Genomic DNA, 13,836 nt, shown 5'->3' on the forward strand with positions numbered 1-13,836 from the left:
CAACTTTCTAAAGGGCCTTTTGATCTCAACTCCAAATTTCAGCGCTACAAAATGTTTAACACAGAAAGACATTACTTTTTTTTAACCTTAAATGGCATTCTATACTGTTTGGACATGTACAGATTTCCTTAATGGGCTTTGCAAGTTTGAAACTAGAAGGCCATTGCTTTTTCTGATGTTTACTTTTATCCGGTTGTTATTTTGATGTCAGTAAGTTCCATCCGTGACTCTGCAGTATGTGGTGCTTGCAGTCTTCTGTTTAACAAACCTCTTAATTGTTCCAGTGAACATGTAGTTAAACATAGTATAGATTTATAACCTGATTTTATATTGATTTAAGTCAAATTTCTTCCCACTTTGGTAATACTCCTGTTAGGGCTGGACTGAGACAAAATTGTGAAGTATGTTAAGCAGTTTTTAGCTTCATCCAGCTTTCTCTAAGAGTCTATGTAAAAGGATGGATCTTTCAAACTGGAGATCTTCTGTTCAAAAAAGGAAGCTGTTTTCTTACTCTCTAGACAAAATATGGCGAAAATGGCCACTAGTGTCACATGCATCCTGTGGACTCCATTGCATCTTTTTTTTAACATTTGAAAGGGTGTTTATTAAGAAATGTTTCAATATGAAAGTACGAGTTAGAAAAGCAAAACTCACACCACACAGTTAACATTCTTTGGTTGTTGCCTCAGTGTTCAGAGGTGCTAGATGCAGGAGATTCAGAGTCAATAGGAAATGGTCCCTACCCAACAGGAGGAAACAACCTAGTGCCCAAGATAAGTGCAGAAGCTTGCAAATGTCCTTCCATCAATAAATGCAGTTATAAAGATATGAACAGAATGCTGTGGAATTTAGACACTAAGAGCCTATGTACACCAATATGAGGAAGTCAGAGAGAAGTTTTGAAGGGATCCTTGAAGTTTCCAGAGAAATGCAGGGAAAGGGGATAGAATTCTCTGTGTGGAGAACTAATGGCAACAAATCCTGAAAGTTCCTGGCATATACAAGGGATTGTTATACTTTCAGTGTGGCAGGAGAAGTATTCTTGGAAGGTAAATCTGGAAATACCAGTTCAAGGTCAGATTATAAAGGTTGAATAGGATACAATTTAAAGGCAGCAGGGAATTGAAAGCAATTCTAAGTAGATGAATGATATCATAAATTCTATTTTACTGAAGATAACCCATGTAAAATATGACAGCTTAGACTGAGGCATAAGTAGGAGGATATGGGCAGCAAATGAGACTTCTAAGAGTTAACTCTGAAACAGAATTGGCAGGACTTGATAGATTGTGTGTCTGACATTATCAAAGTAGCTAACACTAGGAGACTGAAGATTAAAACTGTAGAAAAACTCTAAGAAACGGTGTAAAATACATAACTGGGGGTTGATGCTTTTAAGGAACTACATCCCCTTCTCTGGGGCTCAGTTACCTATTTGAGTAACGTGGAGTCCTGAAAAGATGCTATACAATAGAATATAAGAGCTACATGGGTGATCCATAAATGATGCACAAAATCCCCATAACATTCGTGGAATATTTATTGTGCGTCGTGAGAGTATGAGGCAGGTTATAGAAGGTTATAGAATTTAGAACACATGTGTTCCATGATTTCCTTCTGTTAGAAAATTATAACTATTTAATCCATTAAATTCCCTTTCTTGCCTGGCCACATGATGTTGAAAGCTAAATTTAATTCCCAGTCACAGTAAGTTATTTGTGTCTAGATCTTAATGTTCTTGGTTCCCTTTCCTTTTCAGGATTAAAGCCTTTAATTTCCTTTATTTTTTCAATCAATGTTGCTAAGTACATATACAGTTTCCAGAACTATGGTTATAAGTGAGAAGAAGGTAGGCATAATTCTTTTCTTTATAGAACTTACATTTTATTGTGTCTAGGACTGAAATCATTTGTGCAGGTAGGTAGCAAGCATAAAAAGAGCAAATATGCTATGCCAAGAAAGGAAATCTCCAACCAGAGGAACTAAATTTCTGTTTAAAAAGTAATGATAGGTGCTCGCTTCGGCAGCACATATACTAAAATTGGAACGATACAGAGAAGATTAGCATGGCCCCTGCCCAAGGATGACACGCAAATTCATGAAGCGTTCCATATTTTTTTTCCAACTGCCACAGGGAATAAAAGGATATTAGCATATAGTTTTTTTTTTAACTACATCATGCTGTGTGAATACTGTTGTTCAGATGAACTTGATATACAGGCTGATGGGCAGGCTGACACCCAGTGATACAGAGACTGCAGAGGTTTTTCATTCTGGTGTCAAAAGTTTTGTTACATTCTGGGTATGAAGGGCATTTTATATATTTTTTTTAATTATGGGGTTTATTTTTCTAAATATGGGTTGATTGATCAACTAGTTGCTTGGGGATGCCCTTAAAAGAAAGTTAAGTTTTTTCAGTGTGAACCTTAAAGGATCAGGGAGTTAAGTTCATTTATTAAATTCTCTGTTGGGAGAACAAAACTTCTCTCCTCTGACACTTTATTGTCTTTGATTTTTCAAAAGGCCTTGATTGGTGGTTGTGCCTCAGCTAGAATTTATAGGACTTTAGGTTGCTATATATTTGGCATTTATAAAATCTGAAGTATCATAAATAAAGTTATTTATTTAATTATAAAAAAAAGTAATGATAGACACACATGTACACACATACATATGCACAGCAGACAGAATGTCTACATAAACAATTCTTATGAAACATTCAAATAATATTTTGTGTTTAGAAAACACTATCTTTTTAAGAAAAATTACCATTTTAGGATGGATTCTTCCTCTTCAAAAATGTCATAAGGGGAAGAAATCCATAGGCACACTTTTAAAATTAAGTATTTTGTTTTTAAGTGTATGTAAAGTAGTAGTGACAGTAAACTAAATTTCAGAGGATGGACAATGTGCTCCAGGATGTCTCCATTTTCTTTCAAAGAGGTGGTATGTATTTGAAACAAATTGTCAGTCAAAGTGATCACTGGGTACTATTCAAATGGAAAGGTGCATCTGAATAGAAGTAAACATCATTATATAGTGATAACGTGGAATCTCGCATAATTATCAACTATAAAATTTGGCTTGGATGGAGAATTAAATAATATTGAAGCTGGAAGAGATGAATTTAGGGAAAGATTTTTAGCTATAGAAACTGTTCCTTTTATAGACTTTTGAACTAAGAGGTTTCAAACCAATACATGACTTTTGATTTCTTGAAGTGGGCCTCCTAACAAAGCTTTCAAAATTGTAGTGTTTTTTTTTTTAAATATATATAGGAAGTTTAACATGGTATCATTTTTTACCAGTGCTTTGGTAAGGTGATGCTATGTGTGTTTTCATATAATTACTAAAATAACCTAAATCATTTTTGATAATTCAAAATTCAGAAGCTTTATGAATTTAAGAGCCTGTTGTGATAGGACTCTTGATTTTATGATAAGAAAAACCATGTTGGAATTCATACATTTTGCTAGGTTAATACTTAGTAATTATTAGTATGCTTAGTACATTTCCTAAAGGAATCTGTAGTTTTATGTATTAAGTGTATATATATGTTCATATGAACACACAAGATGTAGGTAATAGAAATTAAGTAATCCAAAAGAGGATTCCATTAAAGTATCTTCCTTTTGAAATTGGGATTTACAAAATAATAGTGCAGCAACTTTAAATGTAGATAGTGCAGACATTCTTAGCACTTCAATCTAGTAATTTCAACTAAAATTTGTATAAATGTAAATTAGTGTAAGAGGATAAAATAATATTTAATCAAGTTATTTTTCAAAAGATCACAATACCTTTTTGGTCTAAACCTAAGCTTCTTTCTTCATTTTGTACATATTCTGTGCTTAATTCTAATTGCACCTTTGTGATGTGTATTTATATCCAGTGTGCAGAAAATATTTGTGACATTTGGATTATAATTGTAGATTATGTATGATGGCATTGCTTGAGAATGTTTCGTTTGTAAAAATTTGAAGGTGTAACCAAATGCTACTAGTTTTTCTGATTTTCAAGAAGCTAAAATATTAAGCCTTTTTCCTTCCCATGTAGTACTTACCTAACAACTTCTTTTTGTGCTTAGCCGTTTGCATCAAATTGTTGAACAAGGTTAAATTGAATTGCTGATTAATTCAACAATTTTAAAAAACTATTTGGGGAGGGTTGGGTATATAATTTTTTAGCTCTCTTTACATCCCAAAGTAGAAAGATTAAATTTATATTTACTAGAACTATTCAAAGAATACACTTTTCTATATTGTAAAAGCAGGACAGCAAAGTAAATCATAAGGAAAATGAACATTTATATTATTCTCTAAAAAAAAAGCTAATGCTAGACACACATGTACACACCACACATGTACACACACATACACACATGCACAGACTCCATGGTGGTTTTACCTTCTTTGTTCATTAAGATGTTTTCCCCATTTTTCTATATGTACAAATAGCCACAATTTGTGCCTGAATGACAATGATGTGGAGGGAGCCTAGTCTTCTTCCCATAGCCAGCTGGTAAAGGGTATTTCCCTAAACTGATTGATGCAGGAGCACCCCTAATGGGCAGAAACTGTTACCTTCCAGGTCTTTCATTTCTCACATTTATTTCCTGCTCTCCCAGCATGCACTTGCTACTTTATTATGCAGCTCCTGTCCTTTTGCAAAAGGGGCTTCTAAGAGGTTCAGAAGGAGTACCGCTACTTCATTCCTCTTTCTCAGTTTTGCTTCCTTCCTACTACTTATCAACTTCTTTTAATTTCCCCTGAACAGACATTCTTTCTACCTATGCACCAAACATGTGCCTATAATCAGTTCACTTATTTAAGTCACACATTCAAATTGGAATGAAAACCTAGCAGAAATAAAGAGGGCAGGCGTTTTGAAAATTGTTATATAAGGCTGATGCCTGATTACCTTTCTAGCTTTCTAACTGGCCTTATTTCTTTTAGGTACTGAAAATATGTTAATTTCTATGGCAGATATACTGTGTGTGTTTGCAAGAAAAGTAACAGTATGCTTAGCTGAGATGGGAGGAAATATTTTGATAGATACCAGCTTTCTCAACCTAATTACACAGACATAACTAATTTTACCCATCAACCATGCATAAGTTCATTGCTATTCCTAGCACTTTCCTAAACTTAAACTGAAAGTATTTTTGACACACATCCCTACCCCAAACCATGCATTAATAGTTGCTCTGTTAAAAATAAGAACCAGGAAGTCTTTTTCAACCGGTTGTTTTAGCATTCTATAGGTCATAATTATAGCTACGAATTTTGAATGCCTACTATGTGCCAAGAATTATCACAGGCAATTTTGTACGTGATTTCGTAAAGTTATTTTACAAACCTTAAAATTACATATACCTATCTCAAATAGAGATGAAGAAATTGAAATACACTTTGTTAATGCACTTAGATAGATTGCTCACGTCCACTTAGTTTACATATTTAGGATTTGCAGATGCAAAGATACAGGTTTGTTTTTATGAGAGCCAGGCAACCAATATACAAGATTCATTCTTTTAAGAAAGAACTCATATTGGAATTATTTTAATTAAACATTCATTTTAGTTTTGCAATGAAATGTGGGGATTCAGAGAGAATCTCAGGAAAGGGTGGAATGATGGAACTGAGAACTCGAGGATATGAGGAACCTCAGAGTCATAATGATTATGACTACCTCAGGTAAAGTAAACTAATAGGAAATATTTGTAAACTGGGTAATACACAGGACTGTATCAGGATGATTTGAGTATATCAACCTTTCGAGTATTGCTCACACATTGTGTTGTAAAAAAAAGCAGTTATCAAATAACAGGCTAATAGCTGTTCTACAAAATAATAGCAATACTAAAGAAGGTGTGGTGAGCTCAAACAGTTTTCAAAAATATTATGCCTTGTATTTCTGACTCTTTGTTAATTCATAATGACTATTAATTATTTAATGACTTTAATAAGTCTTTCTATGAATAATCCTGTTCTATGTTTCTTTTTTATTCTCCCTAGAGTTTTCAAAATATTGTCCAGTATAGAGCATGTGTTTACAGTTTCCCCCATGAAACAACTAAATGTTTAATAACATCTTATAAAATATGAGCAACATGGTGTGGGAATTGTGTGATATAAAATACTTTCACCTCACATAGATGCCCCTCACAATTTGTCCTCTATATATTTACTGCTACATTTCAATAGATTATGTTATTTCCCAAAAGAATTTTAAAAAGTAATTTTGATTGTGATTAATATGGCTGGTTCATTTACTTAAGTCTGGCCATTACCTCTACGGAAAGAAATTAAAGTCTCCCAGAGTCCATATAACAAACATGATAAGGCATTGAGATATAAACTCAGTTCTCATTCTGAAGCTTTGTTTGCATGACTGCACTGATCAATCTCCTTGGGTTGCCAAAAACATTCAGTAAGTCCAGAGAGAGTTCCTATCACAATGGAGGGCATATAACCACAATTGTTTATTATGGGACAACTATTACCTCCATCACATCTTAAAAACCTGAGATTCATTGTCTTTTCAGAAGATAAGGGTCTTGGATGAAAGAAATCATACACAGACAAAAAAAAAAATTGAATTCAGACTTTAGTCAATGTTCTCAAGATGGCAATATAGAAATGTTACAAAACTATGTCTTTGTTGACATGAAAGCCTTACTGCACTGCTGCTGATGGAAGTCTGTGAGTCATGCAGTCTAATGCTGTCGTCTTCCACACTTCCCTTCACCTATTGCACTTGGTAGCATTGAATGGCTTCTCACTAATTCAGGCTCTATATTAATTTGAGAAGTAAATTTTGATAATTCAGAAGGGTTTGCTTTATATACTTAGGAGAATTTTTGAAAAAGGAGAATAAACTCCTTGAGCTACCTTAAGTACAACAAAATCAATAATTGTAGGCAGATATTTGATAAAATCATTATCAACTCTATATTTTAAAGCTGGTCCATTAAAAACTACTTCTCTGTGGAGAAGGGGGTAGTGTGTGCGTGTGTGTGTGTGTGTCTGTGTGTGTACATATATATATATAATACGTCTGTTAGCACATATACAAATATGTTTTAGTTTCCTAAGGCTGCAGTAAATGGTACCACAAACTGAGTGGCTTAAAGCACAGAAAGTTATTATCTCAGAATTTTAGAGACCAGAAGTCTGAAATGAAGATATCAGCAGGGCCATGCTTCCTCTCAAGACTCAGGGGTTCTGGTGGTGGCTTGCCCATAATCCATGACATAGCTCAATCTCTGCTTCTGGCATGTGTCTGTCTCTCTTTCTCTCTCTGTCTGTCTCTAAGCTGCTATGTCAAAATGTCCTCTGCTTATAAGGACACCAGTCTTATTAGACTAAGAGCCCACGCTAATATCCAGTTCAGCCTCATTTAACCAATAGCATCTTCAGAGGGCTGGGATTATAATTTGAGCATATCTTTTTGGTGGCCACAATTCAATCCATAACAAAAGCATGTCTTTCCCCTATTTTATTTAAAATGCTCATTTTAGAATTTTTAGAAATATTGGGAAATAAAAGTAGACAAAAGAGAAAATATAAAAATGATTATACCACTAAGACAAACCATTTTCGATTTGTATCTTCCTCAGCACAATCCTTTGAAGCTGGAATTTATATATTAAATTTAAATACATTTTACTTTTTAAAGTTTTTAGCCTGTTTAAAGTTAAATTATAAGCCTGTTCCATTTCCTTAAACTTTTCCTAAAAGTCATTTTAAAGTGTTATATACTGTTGCATATATCGAGCATGCCATAATTAATTTAGCTATTAAATAATTTTTAAACAGAAATGCCAGTCTTGGAATTTCAGATAATTTCTTGGTAGGCATCTTATTTGATAAAGCTTGTTCCTCCTAATAATAGACTCCCAGAAATTGAATACTGGGTTAAAAGCTGTGAATCTTCCTTAAGGTTCTTAAGAGCCTAACACATCATTAACCTACATTTATTATAAGTAGTTGAAAGCACTCTATAGTTATTAATAATTGATAATATATTTTGATTGATATGAGATTTTTTAATCCTAAAACAAAGAAACATGTTATTAATCCTTGTATTAACTTTCAAATTACCTTGCAAATTGTTTTGTACATGTGTGGCCCTTGTTGAATGAGTGTCCCTTATATACGTATTAGTGAGGTTTTACAGCATATTCTTGTTACTGCATAACATGCCCTCTATATTACATCAAGCAAGGAAAACCAATGTAGAGACATTATTACCATTGATTGGGTGTGGTCCGAAGTTCCCCATCCAGCAGTTGGTGCCAGACTTTTGATAACAATGTGGGCTACCCATGTTGATATTTCCATTCTCATTCCTGTATGGTGTGGAGTCGTTACGTGACCTCTGAAATATCACATTCCCTCTGAGGTCTTCAATTTGCACAAGAGTAAATTTGTGGAATGGGCTGCAAATGGGCTCTTAACCAGTCCTGTGACTTTCATAATTTGTTTACCTTAAGTTTATGTGGAAATGAAAAGTTTTTAAAATGCTGTTTTCCTATAAGAGTTAACATAATGAAATTGATTGATTTTATTATTAAATTTTATCAGGGTAATGTATAATGCTGCAGTGTTTATGTGTAATTACCTATAAATTCTCATTTATGGCACCTAAAATTATACATTTTATGTTATCTAGAATGATTAAATCTTATGGAAAAAAAACTTTCAGCATTGTTTCCATTATATTTTTGAGCAATTTGAGCTAAAGCAATTCAAATTAAATACTTTGAGCATTGTTAACCTCCAAAAAATAATTCCTTTCTCATATCACCAGGCCTGTGCTGTTTTTTTAATGATGAAATATGGCAGCATGCTTCTAAAATTCTAAGTGTACCATTTTCAAGGTTTTTCACAGTGGGTTGCAGCATCAAATATCTATTTCTAGAACTTCTGTACTTCACCTGGCCTCCCACACACTTTGGATTGTGGAGATTATTAAAAATTTAAGCAATGGGGAAAAAACATTTATATTTAAAACCTACACAATATTTTAAGAATCTCTCTTTCCTTCACTCTCTCTCTCTTTCCCTCTTCCCCTGCTGCCTCCCCCCAGAAAAAAAAAAGATGACTAAAATTTAAAATACAGCTTTTCAGGTTTGGATGGATTCTTAGGGTATCTAGTAATTACTAGGTACACATCTTTTCTGCTAGGGTTGACCCACCTTTTCTTGAATATCCTCAGTATATAAAATCTCTACTTCTAGAAGCTGCCTTCTCTTTGCTAGACAGCTAAACTAGAAAATGTTTCCTTGATTTGAGCAGAAATATCTCTGTTAAGGACCTTTCCCATTGATTTTACTTCTCTAAAACTTCTTAAAGCATACTGTAGTCTTAAGCAGTCTATAAATCATATATATATATATATATATATATATATATATATATATGAAAAACTAGATATTTCATTTAATTGAAACATTTATATTACTTTGTTATAAAAAACATGCCTTGATTGTTCACACATCTATGTTTTCCCCCATGCTGTTTGGCCAGACTGAAATACCTTATTATGCTTACTGTCCCATCACCTGAACTCATTTCAAATTCTTACTCGACCTCCAGAAATTTCCTGAAAATTCCACTTCTCTCCTATCTTCCTTAATCCATTCATGAAAATTTTCTTCTTTATGACTCTTTTTGAGGAACACAGAAAATTATCTTGTTTTTCTTTGAATAGTTGCATGGGCTTTTTAGCAAAATGGATGCATTTTTATTTTCTGTTAGGTGAATAAATCTTAAATCCTACAGATATCACCTAGGAGTGTACACAATGTCATTCCTGATGACCAATGTTCTATATGGATTGGCCTATATTGAATCATGTATTTAAAGCATGTACTTGACACATAATAAGGCAATAAATGTTGTAATTTTTTAATAACATATTTTTAAATAGGAAAAACTCAGAGGAAATCTGCTTTCTATGCATCATAAAAGGACTTTGTGCCCATTTCTGGGGAAAGAGAAATCTAACTGCTGATTAATACATTCTTGAGGCCTCTTTATTTAGATAACACAGTATGCCTTTGCTTTCCAAATCATGCAACATTCAAATGTAGCAGAGGATTCCTTTTTCCTGGTCCATTCAGTTAATCCCAGGGCTTTGTCTTCTTTGAGTCTGTATCCTCAATTCCCAGAACCATGAATGAAATTCTAGTATTTACAGCATGAAATGAATAGATGAATGAATGAATGAACCCATGCCTCAGCCTTCTAAGAATATGCAATTGCTCAAAAGACTATTGATTAATTTTTAATTAAGCCTTTTTTAAAGAACAGTAGATTTTATTTTTAGGCCAGTTTTAGGTTTACAGAAAAATTGAGCAGAAAGTCAAAGAGTTCCCATATCCCTTCCATCCCCCCACCCACAGTTTCCCTGTTATTAACATCTTTCATTGGTGCATTTGTTATCATTGATGAAACATTGTCTATGCATTCTTACTGCCTAAGCCTTTAGTTTACATTAAAGTTTACTCTGTTTATAGAATTGTATGTTCTATGGATTTTGACAAGTGTCTAATGTCATGTATTCTCATTTCCTAGACTGTTGAAGCAAATACCATGTAATGGGTTGGCTTAAGGAATAGGAGTTTATTAGCTCATAGTTTTGAGGCTAACAGAAAGTCCAAATCAAGGTGTCATCAAAACAGTGCTTTCTTCTTGATGTTCTGGGGTTGGCTGCTGGCAATTCCTGGTCCTTGGCTCCTCTGTCATACTGCATTGCACATGGTAGCCCTTCCTGGCCTCTCCATTCTCCTCTGGGTTCCACTGTATTTCAGCTTCTTGCTTCCTGTGGCTTTCTCTCTGTCTGTCTGAATTTCATTACTCCAGTAATAGGCTTAAGACTATTAAGACTCACCTGATCGAGATGAGTCTAACCTTAACTGAGGTAAGCTTATCAAAAAGTCCCACTTACGTTCGAGAACATCTTGACCAAAAGGGGGATGCGAAATAAAACGCAATAAAGCTTCAGTGGCTGAGAGATCTCAGATGGAGTCGAGAAGTCACTCTGGTGGACATTCTTACGCACTATATGGATAGCACTTTTTAGGTTTTAATATATTGGAATAGCTAGAAGTAAATACCTGAAACTACCAAACTCCAACCCAGTAGCCTTGACTCTTGAAGAGAATTATATAACATTGTGTGATTGTGAAAACCCTGTGGATCGCACTCCCTGTATCCAGTGTATGGATGGATGAGTAGAAAAATGGGGACAAAACCCAAATGAAAAATAGGGTGGGATGGAGGGGGGGGCGTGATTTGGGTGTTCTTTTTTTCTTTTTATTTTTTTGTTCTGATTCTGATTCTTTCTGGTGTAAGGAAAATGTTCAAAAATAGATTGGGGTGATGAATGCACAACTATAAGATGGTACTGTGAACAGTTGACTGTACATCGTGGATGATTGTATGGTATGTGAATATATCTCAATAAAACTGAATTAAAAAAAAAAGTCCCGCTTATAATGTGTTCACACCCACAGGAATGGATTAAGCTTAAGAACATGTTTTTCCTGGGGTACACAGACCTCCAATACACCACATCAGGTAGCCACCATTTCAGTATCAAACAAAATAGTTTCACTGCCATAAAAGTCTCCAGGGCTTCAACTGCTTATTCCTTCCTCTCCACAAATCCTGGAAGCCTCTGATATTTTTGCTATCTTTACAGTTTTGCTTTTTCCAGGATGCCATATAATTGGAATCATACAATATATAGACTTTTCAGACTAGCTTCTTTCATTTAACAATATGGACTGAAGCTTCCTCCATGTCTTTTTGTAATGTGACATCTCATTTCTTTCTTTTTTTTTTTTTTGCAGTTCATGATTTATTTAGATGTTTAAGCTCTCACACTAGGTTTTTACAAGCTGGTGAACACTGACAAATTATTTCTCCCACAGAACTATAACCACACATTCCCAGACAGTATAAATATATAGTTGAACTAACATTAATACACATCACCATTTTATCAATTACATAATAAAACAAATTATCAAGGATTCAAACATTAAGTTACACAGCTCAAAAGGCATATAAAATATTAGATGTCTGCTGAATCATTAGCAGAAAACTGCTTTCCTCTTTTTGCAAGAGAGGTTGGGAAGAGAAGGAAAAAAAATCACACTTTGAACAAAAATAATGGTTTGTAAACAACTTCCAATAAATATGGAAAAAAATTACAATAATTTCAGAAATTTTGATTAAGAATTATTGTAGCTACCCTACAAAGCATCTCTACCTTTTAAAAAAACATTTACTAAATTAAAGAGCATATTCTACATGTTCTGCACAAGACAAAAGCAACTCAGTACTGCATGATTTCAGGGAAGGTCAATTGTTACAAATGATAAGCCCACTTTAAAAGCTAACCAGCAAGAATCTTTTGCTAAGTGTCCAAATAGGCTGATTGTAACCCAAACATAGAGTTTGCAATTCTGTCAAACTCATAGCATGGTAAAACTGCTTTTCAGTATTCCTATGGAAGCTTCGTTAGACTTATTCACCAACACTTTGGCTAATATGTATGACAAATTAGATCCTTCCTTTCTCAAGTTCCACTTCCAAGGAAATAACATCAGGCACCCCAGTTTTATTGAATGCAACAGTTGTTTCTGTGACCACTGGAGTCTTTGAAGCGCAGCCGCATTTTAGGATGGTACTTCTCCAAATATAAAAGTTGTTTGCTGCTAGAAGCTCCATGTCACTTCTGTCTTATGAACTGTACTGCATCTTCATATTTCATTCCACCTTCAGTCAATGCTAGGGCAACAAGCACTGAAGCTCTCCCAAGACCTGCAACACAAAGAACAGCAATGCAGCAACCAGGTTCTTCACGAAACTTAATTTCTGCAAGACTTAACCAATTGTCAACAATCTGGTTGGATGGTGGTGCACTATCATCAAAAGGCCAATCAAGAACATGGATGCCTTCTTTCCCCACAAGAGCAGTGTCATAAATTGCTTCGCATACTCTTCCTATTGTGGTGACTCCATACTTCTTAAGTTCCTCTATAAATTTGCTTAAGGTTGCATTGGTTGGCTTGTGTGTAATAAGGAATCTCATGTTCTTGTATGTGACTTCCACAGGAGCTGGGTGGGTCATTCGAGCCATGTTAATTTAGTTAAAACACTCAAAAGGGTTATGAAAGAATTTTAAAAATTGAATACGGAAGTGATGTAAAGAAACTGAGGTCTACTTCAATATACTCCACTTGAAATTCTCAGTGCTTCGAGTATGAAGCTGGGAGTAACGGGAAACGAAAGGAACCTCCTAACAAGAAGCAGCGATTCTTCAATCCAGCAATACTGAGGCAACAGAAAGAAGTGCACTGAGGTTTACCCCATCCAGGTCAGAACTCCTGTAAAATGCTCTCAGGGTTTCAATTCAGCGTTTCTGTGTCCAGGGGTTTCTTGGTGGAGTAGTAACTCGTTTCTACAGTTCACTTGTCTGCATAGAGGTCGTGCTGTGCCTGGCAGTAATCTCCACTGCCCTTCAGAAACTCCATAAATGTGTGACCAAGAACACCACAGAACTGAGGAATATGTTTACTCATTGAAGACTGTGGCCTAATCACACAGCCGGTCCCAAGGTGGCGGCAGCTACAGGGCAGGGGGCAGCGGTGGAGCAAGCATCGGGGGTGGCACCAGGCTCTTATCATGCGGTGCTCTGAGAAGAGTGCATCGCCCTCATTTCTTTTTATTGCCATATAATATTCCATTGTATAAATGTACCACCATTTGTTAGTCCATTTACCTACTGAAAGACATCATGTTTGCTTTCAATTTTGAG

At 34.8% G+C, this 13,836-nt stretch overlaps 1 non-coding gene and 1 pseudogene across 1 annotated transcript; one reads left to right on the plus strand and one right to left on the minus strand.

Moving 5' to 3' along the window:
• The first annotated feature begins 2,011 nt into the window (after window positions 1-2,011).
• LOC119519082 lies at window positions 2,012-2,118 on the plus strand. Its single transcript, XR_005213942.1, has one exon. It is a non-coding gene; the product is annotated as a U6 spliceosomal RNA (small nuclear RNA).
• A 10,518-nt stretch (window positions 2,119-12,636) lies between these two features.
• On the minus strand, window positions 12,637-13,158 carry LOC119518879 (annotated as a pseudogene).
• Window positions 13,159-13,836: the final 678 nt, after the last annotated feature.

Source organism: Choloepus didactylus, chromosome 22 (assembly GCF_015220235.1).
Source record: "Choloepus didactylus isolate mChoDid1 chromosome 22, mChoDid1.pri, whole genome shotgun sequence".
Classification (NCBI taxonomy): Eukaryota; Metazoa; Chordata; class Mammalia; order Pilosa; family Megalonychidae; genus Choloepus; species Choloepus didactylus.